This window comes from Nelumbo nucifera, chromosome 3, assembly GCF_055504915.1.
Source record: "Nelumbo nucifera cultivar China Antique chromosome 3, China Antique-T2T, whole genome shotgun sequence".
NCBI lineage: Eukaryota > Viridiplantae > Streptophyta > Magnoliopsida > Proteales > Nelumbonaceae > Nelumbo > Nelumbo nucifera.
In genome coordinates, this window is record NC_142651.1 from 66100565 (window position 1) to 66122811 (window position 22247).

Here is a 22247-nt window from a genome sequence, read left to right on the forward strand (position 1 = left end):
AAATTACACATATTTTATGAGGCTTTATGCATGGTTTTTATGCTAGTTTGTGTGAGTTTTACCCCAATTCAGCTTAATTTCAGGAAATCTTCAAGGGAAACCAATTCAGGAGAAAGAAAGCATAAAACAAGAAAAAAGGAGCTAAATTGAGGGTAATTCAACCCAGCCGGAACAGAAGCCCAACTGAGAGGTCAAGAGATGGTCATTCGGCCCATGCAGTCCATGCTGCACTCTTTGGGAGATGCCCAAAGAGAGAGCCTAGCCGCAGCCTTCCAAGGGAGCCTATTTGGCCCAACAAGGAGGAGGCCCATTTGTAACTCAAGACCAGCCCAAATTGCAGCCCAAGAGAAGGTAGAGGCGAAAACTTCTAGAAAGTTCAAGAGAAGCTAGGGGTAGCAAATTCTAGAAGGTTCAAGAGAGGCTAGGGGCGGCAACTTCTAGAATTCTTGGAGAGCTGAAGGAAAAACTATTTAAGGAGGTTTCTGGGAGGAAGAAGGGGTTCAAACACTTTGAGACTTCAACCCTTTGGGGAGAAAACTCCTTGAGTTCGAATTCTTGGAGGTAGAAGAGAGGGATAGGCACAAGAGAGGAGAAGAAAGGAGATTCAAGCAACTTCAAGAGAAGAAGAAGCTGAATTCGAAAGGAGAAAAAGCCAATGGAGATCTAGGTTGTTTCTTCCTTGATTTCTGCACATTTGGTAATCGAATTCAGCTAGGAATTATGTGTAATTTTTCCATTAATTTTTCTTTCTTGCTGTAATTGAAGGATGAATTCTGTAATTTCAGATATGTAATTAGATTTCTATGTAAATTCGAATAGAGTAGATGCAATCTTTATGTTTCTTGATTATGAATTTGATTGTAGAACTGCTAGCTAAACTGCTGTTTTGTAATTTCAGATCTATAACTTTAGATCTTGATTTTATAATGTCTGATTTGCTTGAGAAAGAATTCAGGCAACATTAATTCTGTTTGGCCAAACTATTCTTCATTCTTGGAAGTTCTAGAGTGCTTTAGAAAGACTCTAGAATTTTGAATTTGCTAATCAAGAACCAAAAGTGTGAGTTTAGAGATAACTTGCACTATTCGGTTGGTGTTCATTTAGTTGAAATGATGTTCATTTAGCTGAAATGATGCCCTAGAATTGCTAGATCTTAATGCATGCATGAGGATTATATCCTTGATAGAGATATAAGGACCATCACTCATGCATAGGATGAACATGCGCTTGAAAGAGGCTGTTCATTACCTTGGGGTTTCACCAAACCAAGGCTGAATCCTGATCTACTCGAATGACCTAGGAAACTAATTACTAAATCAATTCTGTGCATATTTAACTTATCTCAACTTGCATGCAAGGTGTTTGATCCAATTTCTTAGAGATGGGTTGTTAGCTAGGATTTCAGTTTTGAAGTAGACATACAATTTGGTTAATCAGATAAGAGTAGGCTGATATACTACTAGTTGTTGCTACATAAGTCCTCGTGGGAAACGATACTCTATTCATCACTTTATTACTTGAGCGGCTAGTGCACTTGCTAGTGTAGCAAATATGCATCATGTTTTTGGCACCGTTGCTGGGGACTTATTGCAGCAATATTAGGAACTATTAGCCACTGTTAATCTGATTTCTAACTCTGTGCATTGTAGTTCAGATTTGTGTGCATTAACCTCTATTGCTGATTTAGGTAGTTTTCTTTCTTATATCTGATTGTCTCTAACATAGGTTGTTGTTCTAGTTCAGTAATGTAGCTGATCTTTAGTTCTATACATTACAGTTCAGATCCGCACACACAAACCTACATTACTGATTTAGGTAATCTCTTTCTTCTTGCCGAATGCTTCTAATTCTGTACTAGTTAATCTGATATTTTTTTCTATATAGTAGGTTTAGATCTGTAGATAGAATAACTTCCCTTGCTAATAGAAGTAGTTTTCTTGCTTATTGTTAATTGCCTTTATCTTAGTTTGCTGTTCTAGTTTCAGAAGTGTAGCTAGTTTCAGTAGTTTTAGATTTCTTTCTTTGCCGAATGCATCTAGCTTAGGTTGCTGTTCTTGTTTCTGTAGAATGTAGCTTCTTAATTCTATAAGTAGCATTCTATAGGTTGCTGTTATAGTTTCAGTAGTGTCAAGTTTTCTTGAATTGATAGATTACTTTTCTAATACCAATCGTGTATATTAGATTTTAGATCTATCTACTGTAGTTTTCAACCAGCTGATTGTTCTTTTTCTTGAGGTTTTCTTTTTAGGTAGCATTCAGATTTCTTTGTTTTTAGGATTCAGATTTGTATAGTGTAGTTCAGATCTGTACACATTAACCTTCATTGATGAAATCAGAAACCAGATCTGTGCACACATAAAAATAGTTGTTCTTGTTGCAGTAGAGTGTAGTTTTTTTGAGTCTATAGGTCATTTCTCTGATTTGACAGAATTATGGAGGTTGCTTTTTCTTTTTAGCTAGTTTCTGTGTTTTGGAGATTGTTGACTGTTCTTCTTGCTGATTGGCTTTGTCTTAGGTTGCTGTTATAAATTTGGTAGTGTGCAGTGCTTTTTGATTTGATATGTTACGATTTGGTAATTTTGGTAATGTAACTAATTATTAGTTATGTATATTCCATGAAAATATTACAATTCAGATCTGTGCACATTTACCTTCATGGCTGAAATCCGAAATCCTCTTGCTTCTGGCCGACTATATATATATTAGGCTACTAGTCTTGTCCAATCTTGTATATCAGCTCGGTAGCGTGCAGTTTTCTTGATTTGAGAGGGTACTTCTCTGATTTCAATCATGTATATCAGATTTCAGATTTGTCTATATTCGGCTTGCTGATTGTTCTTTTGCTTGAAGCTTTTCATTTTAGATAGCATTCAGTTTTTGCCTTGTAAATTGCTGCTACTGAAGGGATGAGAGATCCATCATATGGATGCCCGAAGATTGCGGAATTAGGGGGCGAATTTCAAAAATTTTTCTCTCCCTTCAACTGGGAATTGCATTCCTTATTTAGAAAATCATATTTTCAATGATCATTCTTGAACCATAAACTAAACCAAATTTGAACCAAAAGGAGTAGGAGAGGATTATACCTGATATGGAGAAATAGTATCCCTCAATGAAAGTGTTCACGCCCAAGGAAGGATCCAAAGACTGCTCCCACTGAAGATGGCGCAGTGCAGAATGGAGCAGAATCAGTAGTGTTCTTCTCCAAGAACTCTGTCCTTCGCAAGAAACAGCAAGATGGCACGTGAGCACAACTTCCTATCAATTCTTTCTCAAAGAACTGATGTCAAGATCGAATCTTGACTTCTCCCATAACTGGAGATCGAACTGACAAACAGGGCGGTAAGAACAGGGAGGCGGCAAGAAAGAATTCTGCAGGGCTGCTTAATTCTTTCTTCTCTGATTTCAGCACTCAAGAGAATTTGAATCTGTTTGTGTGTTCTTAGGCTGCCACCCCTTTCTTCCTTTTGTTAACCTAAAAGATTAGCTCCTAATCCAATTAGGAGCTGCTTATCCAAATCATATTTTGATAAGACCTCTCTTTAGGTGATAGGGATAAACCCTTATCATATCTACAAATTAGATTAGCTTTCTCCTAATCTCATTAGGAGGTTTCTAGATCTGAATCACATTCAGATCTGGACTCTCTGAGTGGATAGGGTCAAGACCCTATCCTATCTGCTAATCCATCTCAGAATTCACCCCATTATTAACTAATAAAATAGCCAAGTTCGAAATGGGCTTCAGGCCCATTAAGCTTATGTGCTCTCTTAACCTTCCTAACCACTGCCCAATTGGGCTTCCTTGTATGGTGTGGGACCCAAGCATTAATCTACACATCAGCCACATGGGTTCGGCCTAGCCTTTGTTACAAGGCCTGGCCGAATACACTGTTAAGGACAGTGCACCCCCTGAAACCCATCGAATGGGCTCTATGGGCCCAACACTTACCATAAGTGGTCCCTGGGCCAAGCCACCTTGTAACACCCAGGGACTGTGGGCAGATGCAAGATTAGCCCATCAGGTGTTACCATCAATGGTCTTACACTTAACCTCTCAGCCCATAATGATCATACACTGCTCGACAAGAGAGGACCTCTCCCTCGGCTGCAAGGAATAGTGTTGCACTCTCTACTTATATGGATCCCGGGAATTAAAACCTTCTTGCAAACATTTTAGAAACCATAGTATATATACTTTTATATCTCATATAAAATATATTATGCAAAAACAAATCTCAATGATTGAAATCGGTTGCCGGCAGTCTTGGTTTCCATCAGTGAGAGTGCATCCCCGATCATTACCTTTGTCCGACAAAGGGGCTGATCCTGTCACTATGATCACCCACTCAGATGAATTCTCAGACAGTCCCAACACACCCAGGTTTTGACCCCCGCTAAGGATATCACTGATTGGTATATCAAAGACAGCCTAATCTGACACCTAGTGTAGTATCATAATCGAGTCTAGGGGTCGAGTGTAACTTTCCAGTTTTGTCCATCAATCTCCAAGGTCTAGGGCAATACTGAAAATCTGGTCCTGTTCAAAGATTCAATTAATTCTACACTGTATGTGCCTAGGGTCTCACCCTGGTAGCTGAGATAGGCCACCCCAACCAACTTGGTGGCACCACAGTGTCAGCCTTGTCAGGATAGATCTCCCCAGACTGACCCTCTAGCTGTGAACATTCTAAACTAACCCGAGTCTCATTAAGTGTCCAGTTTAAGGGTATTACACAAAAACATACCAAGGGAACATGAATCAAATATGCACTTTCATTCATTTACAATAAACTCATAAAGTACATCATTCTGATTGAAGCTAAGGGCATACAAAACTGTCTAACTGTTCCCACTTGCACTTAGGTCCAATCAGGTACTAGCCGGAGTCCCATGCTTTCCACATGTTTCTCAAACACTTTCTATGATAGTGGCTTTGTCAATGGGTCTGCTACATTTTCCGCTGCTGCTACCTCTCAACATCAACCTCCGGTTGTCACACAACAGTGGAATGGGTGATGTGCTGAATTCCAAATTCAGGAATGAACACTTTCATTAATAAGGCAGCCTCACTTACGGCAATGTGTTCGGCTTCGGTTGCTGACATTTTGGAAACAACACACGATCCCATCGTGAAAACATATCCAGATGTAGACTTTCTATCATCTGGATCCGACTGGAAATCGGCATCTGTATACCCTTGGATCTGTAGTGAGCTACCGTCGAATACTAGACAAAACTCTTTTGTCCTTCGAAGGTACTTAAGTATGTTTTTTACAGCAGTCCAGTGCTCCTGCCCTGGGTTGGCCTGAAATCTGCTTACTACACTCACTGCCTGCAATGTCAGGATGAGTGCAAAGCATTGTATACATGATGCTCCCTACGGCAGAGGCATAGGGAACGTCTTTCATGCCATCAATCTCCTCAGAAGTCTTAGGAGACATCTTCTTGGAGAGAGTGACTCCATGCCTGAAAGGAACGTTTCCTTTTTTGGAGTTTTTCGTGCTGTATCTTTTGACTGTTTTGTCAATGTAAGCAGATAGGGATAATCTTATTATCGGCTTCGATCTATCTCTATAGAGTCGAAGACCCAGTATATAGGAGGCTTCTCCAAGATCTTTCATGGAGAATTGCTGTAAAAGCCATACTTTCACCTTAGTTAACATTCCCACATCATTCCCAATGAGTAGAATGTCATCTACCTACAAAACCAAGAAGGTAACCTTATCTCCATTGTACTTCCTGTAGACACAGGGTTCATCCGGATTCTACTCGAAGTCAAACGATTTTACAGCAGAGTCAAAATGGATGTTCCAACTTCTAGAAGCTTGCTTAAGTCCATAAATGGATCTATTAAGTTTACATACCATGTTTTCCTGACCTGCAACAATGAAGCCTTGCGGCTGCTACATATAGATATCTTCAGTAAGATCTCCATTCAGGAATGCAGTTTTGACATCCATCTGCCAAATCTCATAATCATGGTATGCTGCTACAGCTAGCAGGATCCTAATGGATTTAAGCATGGCCACAGGTGAAAAGGTCTCCAAATAATCGATGCCCTCTTTCTGAGTGTACCCTTTCGCCACCAGACGAGCTTTGAAGGTCTCAACCCTACCATCGGGGCCCTTCTTCCACTTGTAAATCCATTTGCAACCGATTGCTTTTACCCCGGAGGGTGGATCTACTAGAGTCCAGACTCCATTGGTCTCCATTGAGTCCATCTCTGCTCTCATGGCCTCCACCCACTTCTGGAAATCTATGTCCAACATAGCTTCCGCGTAAGTCACGGGATCCTCCTCACTAGTCAAGGTTTCCACCAGGTAACTATCCTGGTCATAACCATAACGGACTGGTGGCCTGGATACCCGAGTGGATCTTCTAGGTTGGTCACTACCTGGAACTTGTGGGACATCTCCCACTGCTTCTGAGCTCTCCTGATCAAGAACAACTTCCTGACGATGGGTGTCCAGGATATAATCGGTTTCCAAGAATTGTGCATTTCAACTACAGAACACTTTCTGCTCACTTGGGTCATAGAATAGGTAACCTATAGAGCCTTTTGGGTAGCCTACAAATAGGCAACGACTGGTCTTGGATTCCAACTTGTCTGCACTCATTCTTTTAACGTATGCTGGACAACCCCAAATCATCAAGTGTCTGACACTTGGTTTCTTTCCGGTCCAAAGTTCATATGGAGTATTCAGAACCGATTTGGTTGGTACCCGATTCAGCACGTAAATTGCAGTTTTTAATGCATAACCCCAAAAGGATGTAGGTAACTCTAAGTGTATGAGAAGCGACCAGACCATATCCAATAAGGTCCTATTCCTCCTCTCTGAAACACTGTTAAGTTGTGGTGTAGCAGGAGGAGCTAATTGTTATACTATCTCATTGTCCTTTAAGTAGTCCCTGAATTCGTCAGAGAGATACTCACCACCTCGATCTGATCGAAGGGCTTTAATTTCTCTCCCTAACTGTTTCTCAACCTCTTGTCTAAACTCTTTGAACTTTTCAAAGGATTCAGACTTGTGTCTCATTAAGTACACGTAACCATATCGTGAAAAATCATCTGTGAAGGTGATGAAATACATGTGTTGGTTCCGTGTCCCAACACTCAAGGGACCACATACATCAATATGTATTAGGTCAAATGTGCCTGTACATCTTTTAGGCTTACCGTTAAATGGCCGTTTCGTCATTTTGCCTTGTAGGCAAGGCTCACAGGTGGGAAGATCTTCTACAGTTAGAAAATCCAAAGGACCATCCTTTACCAACCATGTGATTCGGTCAACACCAATGTGGCCAAGTCGGTAATGCCACAGACACGTGGGATTAATTGTATCACGGGCTCTCTTCTTGGGGATTTCAGCTGACATAGTTTTGGTTATGTTAGTTTCTAGAGAAGGATGTAGAACATAGAGACCGTTCTCCAGTTCCCCGTATACGACGAATCTGTTATTTCTTTTAATAGTAATCGTATTACTAAAGAAGACAGAATAACCATCTGCACACAGTTTTGAAACAGAAATCAAATTTCTCCTTATATTTTGTACATAAAGACAATCACTCAGTACAATAGTTCCTTCTCCAAAAAATAACTCCATGGTTCCTATGGCCGTGGATGCAATAGCTGCATTAGTCCCCAAGTAGAGTGTGACTTCTCCTTCACTCAGCCTTCTGCTTACCTTGAACCCCTGCAGTGAGTTACACGCATGAGTTGAAGCCCCGGAGTCAATACACTAGGACGCAGAAGCTACCAATAAATTGGATTCTATAACACAAGTTTCGAAATTACCTTTCTTGGATTCCAGGTAGGCAGGACAGTTCCTTTTCCAGTCGCCGGTCTTCTTGCAAAAATGATAGGCATCTGATGCCTTGTCCTTCCTCTATTTCTTGGGTTTGGCAGCCATCTTCTGGGGCTTTCTCTTTGCCTTCCTTTTCTTGCCCTGTTTGCCAGTTTCAACAAGCATGGCAATGGGCTCATCCTTTTTAATCAATTCTTCGGCCCTCTGCAACATATTGCTGAGTTCCTGCAAGCTGACGTTCAGCTTGTTCATGTTGTAGTTCATGATGAATGGATTAAAGGATGGAGGCAGAGAGTTGAGAATAGCATCAATCTGTGTTACTAGATCCAGCCCGAATCCAAGAGCCTCCAGTTCGTTGATATAGCCCATCATCCGAAGACAATGGTCGTGAACTTGTTGGCCCTTGGACATCTGCACGATCATGAACTATTTCAAGACCTTTTGCCGAGTAGAATGACTCTGCTCTTCGTACATTGTCTTTAGACTGTCCAGTACGTCCTTAGCTAGTTCGATCTGATCGAACTGCCTCTGAATTGGATTGTCTAAAGAGGCAATGATATAGCAGCGGGCAAGGGAGTTTTTCTCCTCCCATTCTTGCTATTCTCTTCTCTGGGCCTCGGGAGCCCTATCTCTCGGATGATCCAGGGCAGGATTCTTTGCTACCTTATCCAACTTTTCAGAGGTTAAGACCAACATAAGGTTCCTGTACCAGTCGACATAGTTTGGGCCCTTCAACTTGTTGTCATCAAGTAATTTTGCAAATGATCCATTTGCCATTTTCTGATAAAAGAGCAAACATCAGTCCACAACCTAATTTGATTCATGTTCATTACATAGATATGGATTTTAATCTATGTTCCATTTCCATTTATTCATCTCTGAGATTTCCCTCCTTTCTCAGTGACGGAGACTACGGATTGTCTCTGGAAATGTGGGAAATCACATAGGGTGCACGGAACCAACTGTTTCAGCTGCATAACTCCACCACCTTTCTGTGAAGGATCATATCCACTCATCACATGAGCTTTCCCTTTGGCCTCTGTCAGACAAGGTTCAGAGCCGTTTTTAGGTAAACCATTCTGTCCAGTGAGTGCTTACCCATCATGTTCGTGAACGCCAAGGTACCGTGAGAGAGTTCCCATTTTCTGGTGAAGCCCCTCCCACATTGGTCTATGATGCCCCTATCATCTTATGAAACATTCAGACAAGCCCAGCAGCAAATGGATAGCCCTTTTTCTAGTGCGTTTCCTCATTACTGAAGGACCCATCCTCATGCTAATGATGGAAGGCCTTTAGAGAGTTCATCATATGAATCTCCCTATCACATGCACTCATATTAGCTGGAGGGAACAGTTAATTACGCCCTAATTCTAATTTTAGGTCAAACCAAAGTGGCCCCACTGACTTTCATAAAGCCAGATTTCGGTGGGCCTAAATCGAATAGGGTTCCGCACGCAACCTCTTGATGAGGTGTGGGGCCCCCCACTGAGGGAGGTCATCCAATGACCAAAAGGGACACCATGGCAATGATGTGCATTCAGCCATGGTGTGCGCAAGAGCCACTGTCGATTGAGCATGGGCCAAGTGCTTATGGCCCATGTACGTAGCACATCACACATCCATACATCACATGTAGGGATAAATTGATCCAATCAATTAATCATTTGTAAGGCCCATTTGAAGCCCATTTTAAATCCATAATATTATCTAGGTATATGGGCCGAATGGTTCAACCCATATAGCTTCAAATGTTAAGTGGGCTTTTAGCAGTTTTAACCTTTTAAAACTGGGCCTTTACAGGTTGGGCCGAATTAACCATTTAATTAAACATCAATCCTCAAGCCCATTAGTGGGAAAATTAGGGCTGACTTTAAGCCTTGATTAAACCCTAGATTCGGTCCAAACAATTTGAACCAATCTTGGTTCGAATGGGTCTAGGGTTTGATCATTAATTAAATCTTTAATTCAAGAAAATAATCTGAAATTAAATACTGATAAAATAAAATCAAGAATCAGTCAATCAGGGTTGTTCGCACAATCCACCCTGCAAAATAGAGGTTAGATCACAGTTTGCAGTTTCACAAACTGCAAATCGCAGATTGCAGTTCTCCCATCTGCGAAATGTCCTTCTCTACGAAATCTCCTTTTCTGCGTCGCCATCTTCGATCCAAAATAAAATAAATAGAAATCCTATTTCTATTAATAATTACATCAGATCGAATACCTAATACATTGTGTAAAAATAAAAAAAAAAAAATTATTTACAGACCATATGTAATGAATAAATCAAGAAACTGTAAATCTTGCAGGTTCCCTACGCAAATCAAGAATTCGATCTCCTCTTGTACGAACAGCCCATAAATCAAGAAAATCATAAAGAACAGTTCTAAATAATAATCAGATTTATGTAAAATTAATTTTAGATTATTCACCCATTAATTTTGGGAACAGATTTCCCAAAACCCATATCCACGCAAATCGGGTAGAACACCTTCTGTCCATTTGCGCAGGTTCAGATCTGAAACAAATTGGTTCAAGATTTGAACCATGGCTCTGATACCACTGAAGGGATGAGAGATCCATCGTATGGACGCCCGAAGATTGCGGAATTAGGGGGCGAATTTCAAAAATTTTTCTCTCCCTTCAACTGCGAATCGCATTCCCTATTTAGAAAATCATATTTTCAATGATCATTCTTGAACCATAAACTGAACAAGATCTGAACCAAAAGGAGTAGGAGAGGATTATACCTGATATGGAGAAATAGTATCCCCCAACGAAGGTGTTCACGCCCAAGGAAGGTTCCAAAGACTGCTGCCACTGAAGATGGCGCAGTGCAGAATGGAGCAAAATCAGCAGTGTTCTTCTCCAATAACTCTATCCTTCGCAAGAAACAATAGGATGGCACGTGAGCACAGCTTCCTATCAATTCTTTCTCAAAGAACTGATGTCAAGATCGAATCTTGACTTCTCCCACAGCTGGAGATCGAACTGACAAACAGGGCAGCAAGAACAGGGAGGCGACATGAAAGAATTCTGCAGGGTTGCTTAATTCTTTCTTCTCTGATTTCAGCACTCAAGAGGATCTGAATCTGTGTGTGTGTTCTTAGGCTGCCGCCCCTTTCTTCCTTTTGTTAACCTAAAAGATCAACTCCTAATCCAATTAGGAGCAATACTGAAAATCTGGTCCAGTTCAAAGATTCAAATAATCCTACACTGTATGTGCCTAGGGTCTCACCCTGGTAACTGAGATAGGCCACCCCAACCGACTTGGTGGCACCACAGTGTCAGCCTTGTCAGGATAGATCTCCCCAGACCGACCCACTGGCTGTGAACATTCTAAACTTACATGAGTCTCATTAAGTGTCCAGTTTAAGGGTATTACACAGAAACATACCAAGGGAATATGAATCAAATATGCACTTTTATTCATTTACAATAAACTCATAAAGTACATCATTCTGATTGAAGCTAAGGGCATACAAAACTGTCTAACACAATTCAGTTTTGTGGCATGGCTCATGAAGATCCGAATTCTCACATAGCCAATTTATTTGAGATTTGTGACACTTTCAAGCATTATGGGGTGAGTGATGATGTTGTTAGGCTGAGGTTATTCCCATTTTCATTGAAAGACATGGCCAAGGCTTCGCTGAATTCATTGCCGGCCGGATCTATAGCCACTTGGGATGAGATGGCTAGCCGATTCCTCTCCAAATACTTTCCTCTATCCAAGACAACAAAGATGAGAAATGACATCACTACTTTCTTTCAACAAGATGGAGAGTCTTTGTATGAGTCTTGGGAGCGTTATAAGGAGCTGTTAAGGAATGTCCCCCACCATGGACTTCCTATATGGCTGCAAGTGCAAACCTTCTACAATGGTCTAACCAAAGCCAACAAGACCATCATAGATGCGGCAACTGGCACTCCATCAACAATATGACCCCTGAGGTGGCCCATACACTCATAGAGGAGATGATAGCCAATAATTACCAATGACATTTGGAGAGAGCACAAGTGAGGAAGCTGCATGGTCCTCTACATAGCTCTATCTGTGCAAATAGGTGCACTTAGCAAAAAAATTGATGAGGTGCAGATGGCAGCCATGCATGTGCAGTCCATGACTTGTGATAAGTGTGGTGGAGGCCATATCAGCACTAAATGCCAAGTGGGCAATCAGTTTATACAGTCCACGGAACAGGTAGAATTTGTTGGCAACTTTGCAAGGCAGCAATACAGTCAGAGCCATCATGCCTTCAACCCCGGATGGAGAGGCCACCCAAATCAGCCATGGCCAAATCAGCATGTTGTTAGACAGTTTTGTATGCCCTTAGCTTCAATCAGAATGATGTACTTTATGAGTTTATTGTAAATGAATAAAAGTGCATATTTGATTCATGTTCCCTTGGTATGTTTCTATGTAACACCCTTCAATTGGACACTTAATGAGACTCGTGTTAGTTTAGAATGTTCACAGCTAGTGGGTTGGTCTGGGGAGATCTATCCTGACAAGGTTGACACTATGGTGCCACCAAGTTGGTTGGGGTGGCCTGTCTTAGCTGCCAGGGTGAGACCCTAGGCACATATAGAGTAGGATCAATTGAATCTTTGAACTGGACCACATTTTCAGTATTGAATTGAACCTTGGAGATTGATGAGCAAAATCGGAAAGTTACACCCGACCCCTAGACTCGATTATGATACTACACTAGGTATCGAATTAGGCTGTCTTTGATATACCAATCAGTGACATCCTTAGGTCAAAACATGGGTATGTTGGGACAGTCTGAGAATTCATCTGAGTGGGTGATCATAGTGACAGGATCAGCCCCTTTGTCAGACAAAGGTAATGATCAGGGATGCACTCTCACTGATGGAAACCAAGACTGCCGGCAGCCGATTTCAATCGTTGAGATTTGTTTTTGCAAAATATATTTATATATATATATATATATGTTATGGTTTCGAAATGATTTGCAAAAGGTTTTAATTCCCGGGATCCATATAAGTAGAGAGTGCAACACTGTTCCTTGCAGCCGAGGGAGAGGTCCTCTCTTGTCGGGCAGTGTATGATCATTATGGGCTGAGAGGTTAAGTGTAAGACCATTGAGGATAATACCTGATGGGCTAATCTTGCATCTGCCCACAGTCCCTGGGTGTTACAAGGTGGCTTGGCCCAGGGACCACTTTGGGTAAGTGTTGGGCCCATAGAGCCCCTTTGATGGGTTTCAGGGGGTGCACTGTACTTAACAGTGTATTCGTCCAGGCCTTGTAACAAAGGCTGGGCCGAACCCATGTAGCTGATGTGTGTAGATCAATGCTTGGGTCCCACGCCATACAAGGAAGTCCAACTGGGCAGGAGTTAGGAAGGTTAAGTGAACACATAAGCTTAATGGGTCTAAAGCCCATTTCGAACTGGGCTATTTTATTAGTTAATAATGGGGCAAATTCTGAGATGGATTAGCAAATAGGATAGGGTCTTGACCCTATCCACTCATAGAGTCTAGATTTGAATGTGATTCAAATCTAGAAACCTCTTAATGAGATTAGGAGAAAGCTAATCTAATCTACAGATAAGATAAGGGTTTATTCCTATCACCTAAAGAGAGGTCTTATCCAAATATGATTTGGATAAGCAGCTCCTAATTGGATTAGGAGCTGATCTTTTAGGTTAACAAAAGAAGAAGGGAGTGGCAGCCTTAAGAAGACACACATTCAGATCCTCTTTAGTGCTGAAATCAGAGAAGAAAGAATTAAGCAACCCTGCAGAATTCTTTCTTGCCGCCTCCCTATTTTTGCCGCCCTGTTTTCCAGTTCGATCTCCAGTTGTGGGAGAAGTCAAGATTCGATCTTGGCATCAGTTCTTTGAGAAAGAATTGATAGGAAGATGTGCTCACGTGCCATTCTGCTGATTCTTGTGAAGGACAGAGTTCTTGGAGAAGAACGCTGCTGATTCTGCTCCATCCTGCACTGCGCCATCTTCAGTGGGAGCAGTCTTTGGATCCTTCCTTGGGCGTGAACACCTTCGTTGGGGGATACTATTTCTCCGTATTAGGTATAATCCTCTCCACTCCTTTTGGTTCAGATCTGGTTCAGTTTATGGTTCAAAAATGATCCTTGAAAATATGATTTTCTAAATAATGAATGCGATTCCCAGTTGAAGGGAGAGAATTTTTTTTTTAAATTTGCCCCTTATTCCGCAGTCTTTGGGCGTCCATATGATGGATCTCTCATCTCTTTAGTGGTATCAGAGCCAGGTTCAAATCTTGAACCAATTTGTTTCAGATCTGAACCTGCGCAAATGGACAGAAGGCGTTCTACCCGATTTGCGCAGATATGGGTTTTGGGAAATTTGTTCCCAAAATTAATGGGCGAATAATCTGAAATTAATTTTACATAAATCTGATTATTATTCAGAACTGTTCTTTATGATTTTCTTGATTTATGGGCTGTTCGTACCAGAGGAGATCGAATTCTTGGTTTGCGCATGGAACCTGCAAGATTTGCAGTTTCTTGATTTATTCATTACATTTGGTCTGTAAATATTTTTTTTTTTATTTTCTAGACACAATGCATTAGGTATTCGATCGGATGTAATTATTAATAGAAATAGGATTTCTATTTATTTTATTTTGGATCGAAGATGGCAGCGCAGAAAAGGAGATTTTGTAGAGAAGGAGATTTCGCAGATGGGAGAACTACAATCTGCGATTTGCAGTTTATGAAACTGCAAACTGTGATCTAACCTCTGTTTTGCAGGATGGATTGTGCGAACAGCCCTGTTTGATTGATTCTTGATTTTCTTTTATCAGTATTTAATTTTAGATTATTTTCTTGAATTAAAGATTTAATTAAAGATCAAACCCTAGACCCATTCGAACCAAGATTGGTTCAAACTGTTTGGACCGAATCTAGGGTTTAATCAAGGCTGAAAGTCAGCCCTAATTTTCCCACTAATGGGCCTGAGGATTGATATTTAAATAAATGGTTAATTCGGCCCAACCTGTAAAGGCCCGTTTTTAAATAGTTAAAACTACTAAAAGCCCACTTAACATTTAAAGCTATATGGGCTGAACCATTCAGCCCATATACCTAGATAATATTAATAGTTAATATTATGGGTTTAAAATGGGCTTCAAATGGGCCTAAAGATGATTAATTGATTGGATCAATTTATCCCTGCATGTGATGTATGGTTGTGTGTTGTGCTACGTACATGGGCCATAAGTGCTTGGCCCATGCTCAATTGACAGTGGCTCTTGCGCACACCATGGCTGAATGCACATCATTGCCATGGTGTCCCTTTTGGTCATTGGATGACCTCCCTCAGTGGTGGGCCCCACACCTCATCAAGAGGTTACATGCGGAACCCTAGCCGATTTAGGCCCACCAAAATCTAACTTTATGAAAGTCAGTGGGAGCCACTTTGGTTTCACCTAGATCAAATTAGGGCGTAATTAACTGTTCCCTCCAGCTAATATGAGTGCATGTGATAGGGAGATTCATATGATGAACTCTCTAAAGTCCTTCCATCATTAGCATGAGGATGGGTCCTTCAGTAATGAGAAAACGCACTAGAAAATGGGCTATCTATTTGCTATTGGGCTTGTCTAAGTGTTTCATAAGATGATAGGGGCGTCATAGACTAATGTGGGAGGGGCTTCACCAGAAAATGGGAACTCTCTCACAGTACCTTGGCGTTCATGAACATGATGGGTAAGCACTCACTGGACAGAAAGGTTTACCTGAAAACGGCTCTGAACCTTGTCTGACAAAGGCTAAAGGGAAAGCTCATGTGATGAGTGGATATGATCATTCACAGAAAGGTGGTGGAGTTATGCAGCTGAAACAATTAGCTCCATGCACCCTATGTGATTTCCCACATTTCCAGAGAAAGGAGGGAAATCTCAGAGATGAATAAATGGAAATGGAACGTAGATTAAAATCCATATCTATGTAATGAACATGAATCAAATTAGGTTGTGGACTGACTAGTGAGGAAGATCCCGGCCACCAGTTCGTTATGGTTATGACCAGGATAGTTACCTAGTGGAAACCCTGACTAGTGAGGAGGATCCCGTGACTTATGCGGAAGCTATGTTGGACATAGATTCCCAGAAGTGGGTGGAGGCCATGAGAGCAGAGATGGACTCAATGGAGACCAATGGAGTCTGGACTCTAGTAGATCCACCCTCCGGGGTAAAAGCAATTGGTTGCAAATGGATTTACAAGAGGAAGAAGGGCCCCGATGGTAGGGTTGAGACCTTCAAAGCTCGTATGGTGGCGAAAGGGTACACTCAGAAAGAGGGCATCGATTATGAGGAAACCTTTTTGCCTGTGGCCATGCTTAAATCCATTAGGATCCTGCTAGCTGTAGCGGCATACCATGATTATGAGATTTGGCAGATGGATGTCAAAACTGCATTCCTGAATGGAGATCTTACTGAAGATATCTATATGTAGCAGCTGCAAGGCTTCATTACTACAGGTCAGGAAAACATGGTATGTAAACTTAATAGATCCATTTATGGACTTAAGCAAGCTTCTAGAAGTTGGAACATCCGTTTTGACTGTGTTGTCAAATCGTTTGACTTCGAGCAGAATTTGGAAGAACCCTGTGTTTACAGGAAGACTAGTGGTGATAAGGTTACGTTCTTGGTTTTGTATGTAGATAACATTCTACTCATTGGGAATGATGTAGGAATGTTAACTACAGTGAAAGTATGGCTTTCACAGCAATTCTCCATGAAAGATCTTGGAGAAGCCTCCTATATACTGGGTCTTCGACTCTATAGAGATAGATCGAAGTGGATAATAGGATTATCACAATCTGCTTACATTGACAAAATAGTCAAAAGATACAGCATGGAAAACTCTAAGAAAGGAAATGTTCATTTCAGGCACGGAGTCACTCTCTCCAAGAAGATGTCTCCCAAGACTTCTGAGGAGATTGATGGCATGAAAGGAGTTCCCTATGCCTCTGCCGTAGGGAGCATCATGTATACCATGTTGTGCACTCGTCGTGACATAGCTCAAGCAGTAAGTGTAGTAAGCAGATTTCAGGCCAACCCTTATTCTGCAATCTTTGGGCATCCATACGATGGATCTCTCATCCCTTCACATGTACCGAAGCCCTTCCACCAAAACTTCTATCAGCTGGAATAGAAATCTAACCTAGAGGAGCTGATAACCAAGTTCATAGCTAGTGCTGAAACAAGATTTCAGAATAACGAAGCATCGATAAGGAACTTGGAGAATCAAGTTGGGCAGTTGGCACAATTGATTTCAGCAAGGATACTGGGCACTGTACCAAGCAACACCATGGTGAACCCAAGAGAAAAAGAGGCTGTTGGGAGACATCCCAATTCAGATGCTTAGTCATAAACTGTCTTACTTGCTTTCTGCTTTTCTCATTCATAGCATTTGAGTTTAGTTAGTTTCTTTTTAGGATGTTAATTGCATAAAGTTGCTGATCTCTCTTTCTAGTTTAATGTGATTCTTAACAGCTAGAGGCTTTCCATTAAAAGAACTATTGCAGAATTTGAGAATGATATTCAAGGAAGTCCTCTAAACCCCTCTCCTTACTTGATAATGTTCTTCATGTTATTACCTTCATTGCTTGATATATTTATTGTGTTCCCTAATACTAGGAACATTGAGGACAATGTTCATCTTAAGTGTAGGGGAGTTAGGCTGAGGCTATGCACCTCAATCATCCCAACACTTATATACATGCATTGATAACCAAATAAACTAGAAATCCCCTTAAGATCATTGTTGTTTATTAGGTAAATTCAAAGAGGGAATACAATGAGTTAAGGGAGACCACTGTATGTGTCAGTTTTTATTCTTATGAATGATCCAACATAGCACAATGCATGAGGTTAAGGGAGCTGAATATGACTTTCATCGTGACCAGCCCTAACTACCTTCATATGTATGAGGCACTTGATTGCATTATTAATGATCAGTCGAGCTAGTCACATCTTAAATGTTAATGCATGAGGTTCAACAACTACAAAAGAATTAACTCCGCTATTCCGAGCTGAATAGTAAAACTAGCAACTTGGAATATGAGTATTGCTATCTGCCTCAAGCCTGTAACCAGTGTGAGATGGAGCATAAAATGAACACACCAAAAGAAAAAAAAATAGTGTGAGATAGAGTATAAAATGCACTCGCACCAAAAAATTGGGGAAAAAAAAGAAAAAAAAATTTGGTGATGGCTAAGGTTCAAAGGGACAAGTGATGGTTAATTTTGGCTATCAAGGAGCTGATCTACATATTGAAAGGGAGTGAAAGTTGGAACTTGAAGAATCTCATATTCTCCCCTTCCTTGGCTGTTATGTATGTGATAAGAATGGTAGTTCTGATAGAGTGCAAAATGTATATATTAATTGTGGATAATTTCCTTTTATTTTGATAGAAATTGTGCTTAATTTATAAATTTTATTTAAATTTGATATTCAATGAAGCCAAATTATAGTTGTAGGTACGATGGGCTTGGAATTGAAGAATTAAATACCAATTGGTGGAAATCTCCATCTATGGCGCAAGTTGAAGTGAAGAGAGGAAGGAGGCGGCGAACAAAGAAAGGAGCGAATTGCCAGACGGTTTCACCCCAAGAATTTCCTTTTATTTTGGAAGGATAAGATGGCAAATTTGATCCATATCTAGATTCCTATTTTTGTGCTAAGAGGAAGTTGTTTAGGAAAATTCAAATCCTATCCTATAGGAGATAATCTATAGGGAACCCTTATCTTTCCAGTATTATATAAAGAGAAGGGTTCCAAAAGAAAAAAAAAATAGAGGAAGGCGGCGGAAAAGGAGAAGGAGAAAAACAAGGAGCTGGGCGGTGACAAGGAGAAGAGAAGCTCACCGATCTCAACCTCAAGGGCGACATCATGAGTTCTTTCTTATACCTTGTTTATTTAATTTCCTTTATCATGAACTAGTTTATTTGTAGCTAGGGCTATGGAAAGCCTAACCACGACCAAGGATTGATTTTTATTTAATTTAACCAAGTTGTTTTTATTTTCATATTGTCTATGAGTTATTATGCGGAATGCAATTAGGAGCTTGGCCGCCTCTTAGTTGATTTGGTTTATGTGAATGAATCGGAAGGGGAATTCATATAATAGACTAAATAATTCATAGTGTGAACCGAATGGTATATAGGAATATATATGCATGATTCATCTGATGATACAGGTTTTTCATAGAACTTAGTGCACTTTCTATCTTGAGAACTCTAACAGAGGAGTCAAAGGGTTACTTGATAGAAGTAGGTTTGATATATCCTGGAAGGGAATATTAAACAAATTAGGAAAAACTTCAGCTGATGAAAATAATAAATTATCTTGGCTAATTGAATAAATTGATGTTCATTGGAATGGTTAGGTGGACCAATAGTCCTGGCACTTTCAAGTAGATCGTTGGAAGTTCAGTCATTGATTGCCTTTGTTTTTATTTCTTTTATCTTTAATTTTTAGTAGTTAAAATTGCTAAATCCAAAATTCAGTTGTCCAAATAATTAAGGGAAACTATAGTTTTAGTACTTATTTTGTTAAATCCTCGAGGGAACGATATCTTTATACTACTTGATAACTAGTGCACTTGCTAGGGTTATATAATTATAACTATCAAGTTTTTGGCACCATTGCCGGGGATTTAATCCTAAAATAATATTAGAACTTGTTAACCTTGGTTAATTTGGATTTTATTCTTTTTTTAATGTGTTCAAATTCTTGCTTTGTTCAGATTAATTAGTATATGACATGCACTAGAGGCAAAAAACTAGCAGAATTCAACCCTGAAATAGAGAGAACCCTTCGCATACTGCAAAGAGCCAACAAAAGTAAAGATAGAGAGAAGGTCGAAGAAGGCGAACCAGCAGAAGAAGTTGAGGAAGAGATGGCAGATGAAGCAAATCGAACTCTTTTGGACTATGCTTCTCTATCAATTGATGGGGCTACTTCTAGCATCAGCAAGCCGACGATTCAAGCCAATAATTTTGAGATCAAGCCTATGATTATCCAAATGATCCAAACGAGTATTCAGTTTAGTGGGTTGCTGAGTGATGATCCTAATGCACACATTGTTAACTTCCTAGAAATATGTGACACATTCAAGCATAAGGGAGTTAGTGATGATGCAATTAGGCTTAGACTTTTTCCATTTTCATTATGTGATAGAGCTAAGGATTGGCTTAACTCACTCCCTGTAGGAAGTATCACTACTTGGAACGACTTGACTCAAAAATTTTTGGCTAAGTATTTTCCTCCCTCTAAAATAGAAAAATTGATCAATGATATCACTACATTTGTTCAACTAGAGAGGAAATCTCTGTATGAGGCATGGGAACGATTTAAAGAGATACTTAGGAAGTGTCCTCACCATGTAATACTAGTTTGGCATCAAATTCAAACTTTTTATAATGGTATTACTCCATCTAATCGCTCAATTATCGATGCAGTGGCAGGAGGCACAATCATGAGAAAAACTCCAGAAGAAGCCTATGATCTAGTGGAAGAAATGGTATCAAATAGCTACCAATGGAATAATGACCGAACTGATCGAAGGGGAGTGCATCATATAGATTCTTTCACAGCTTTATCTGCTCAGCTTGCTAGTTTGAATAAAAAATTAGACAATCTTAGTGTTGTAGCAATAAATGTGTCATCTTGTAATCCATGCGACCTTTGTGGCCAATTGGGACATATAAAATCTGATTGTTAGGTAGGTAATCATTTTGCTTCACAAGAAAGTGCTAATTTCGTTTCTCATGGTGGCAGGCCAAATTTCAACCCCTATTCGAATACATACAATCCAGGGTGGAGGAGTCATCCAAATTTTTCGTGGAATAACAATCAACAAAAAGAACCCATGGGATTTCAACAACAGCCGCCCCCACAAGAAAAGAAGGGAAATTTAGAGGACATGATTTCTAAGTTCATTAATACTGCTGAAGCAAAACTTCAAGATCACGAAAAGAGATTCTTAAATCAAGAGGCATCTATTAAGAACTTAGAAGTTCAAGTGGGGCAGATCATGAACATGTTGTCAGAAAGAAGAGAGGGACGATGCCTAGCAATACAAAGAAGAACCCAAGGGAGCAAGTGAATGCCATTGCCTTGAGAAGTGGAAAGACTATTGGCGAGATCAAGGATGATGATCAAAAAGTTAAGGTAGCCGATGCACAAATGGAGATCAAAGAGAGTACACCTAAACTAAATTTAGATGCTATTAAACTTCCTCTCCCCTACCCTAAAAGAGTTTTGAAAGCTAATTTGGATAAACAATTCGAAAAATTTCTAGAGGTGTTTAGAAAAATACATATTAACATTCCTCTTCTTGATGTATTGTCACAGATGCCAAGATATGCCAAATTCTTGAAAGAGGTGATGTAAAATAAAAGGAAATGGGAGGAGTGCGAAATGATGAAATTTAACAAAGAGTGCTAAGCAATTCTTCAAAATAAATTGCCCCCAAAGCTCAAGGACCCAAGGAGTTTTTCTATTCCTTGCACCATAGGAGATACTGAGTTTGAGAATGCTTTATGTGATTTAGGTGCTAGTATAAATCTAATGCCATATTCTATTTTTGAAAAACTTGGATTGTATGAACTAACACCTACTATTATTACCTTACAATTAGCTGATAGAAGTATTAAATATCCTAGGGGAATAGTAGAAGATGTTTTAGTCAAAGTGGGCAATTTTATTATACCTACTGACTTCATTGTGTTGGATATGGAGGAAGATAGGACAATGCCTTTGATTTTAGGGAGACCTTTTCTTGCTACTAGTAATGCTTTAATTGTTATGCAAAAAGGTCTACTTACTCTTTGGATCAATGGTGAAGAAGTAGTATTTAATGTATTTAAGACCATGAAGTATCCTAACACAATTAAACATGAAATATATGCAATCGACTGCATTGATGTTTGGGCAGCTGAAATCAACGCATCTAAATTAGATGATCCTTTAGAAAGCTGCATTCATAATTCTTGTGAAAACGTGTAGGTCTTGGATGAAGAAATTAAGGAGGTTTTGAACTATTTGGAGGTTGGTCAAGAAGGGTTCAAGCCAAGACAAGGAAAATTTCTACCACTGGATGGACTGACCTCTGCCAAGCAATTGCGACCATCCATTGAAACACTTCCAGCTTTAGATTTTAAATCTTTACCTTCTCATTTGAAATATATATTTTTGGGAGAAAGTTCCACCTTACCTATGATTATTTCTTCTAATTTGACAGGTCTCTAAGAGGAAAATTTGGTAAGGGTGCTCAAGCAACATATATTGGCTATCGGATGGAGCATCGCCGATATAAAAGGGATTAACCCTTTGGTGTGCACGCACAAAATCTTGATGGAAGAAGGCTGCAAACCCAAGGCACAACCACAAAGAAGGTTAAATCCTAAAATGCAATAGGT

The 22247-nt window shown here is 40.0% G+C and overlaps 2 non-coding genes across 2 annotated transcripts; both read right to left on the bottom strand.

Annotated features, from left to right (window-relative positions):
* Window positions 1–11549: 11549 nt before the first annotated feature.
* On the bottom strand, window positions 11550–11656 carry LOC148801296 (small nucleolar RNA R71). Its single transcript, XR_016084859.1, has one exon. It is a non-coding gene; the product is annotated as a small nucleolar RNA R71 (small nucleolar RNA).
* An 8451-nt stretch (window positions 11657–20107) lies between these two features.
* LOC148801297 (small nucleolar RNA R71) lies at window positions 20108–20214 on the bottom strand. The gene has a single exon (XR_016084876.1). It is a non-coding gene; the product is annotated as a small nucleolar RNA R71 (small nucleolar RNA).
* Between the last annotated feature and the right edge of the window lie 2033 nt (window positions 20215–22247).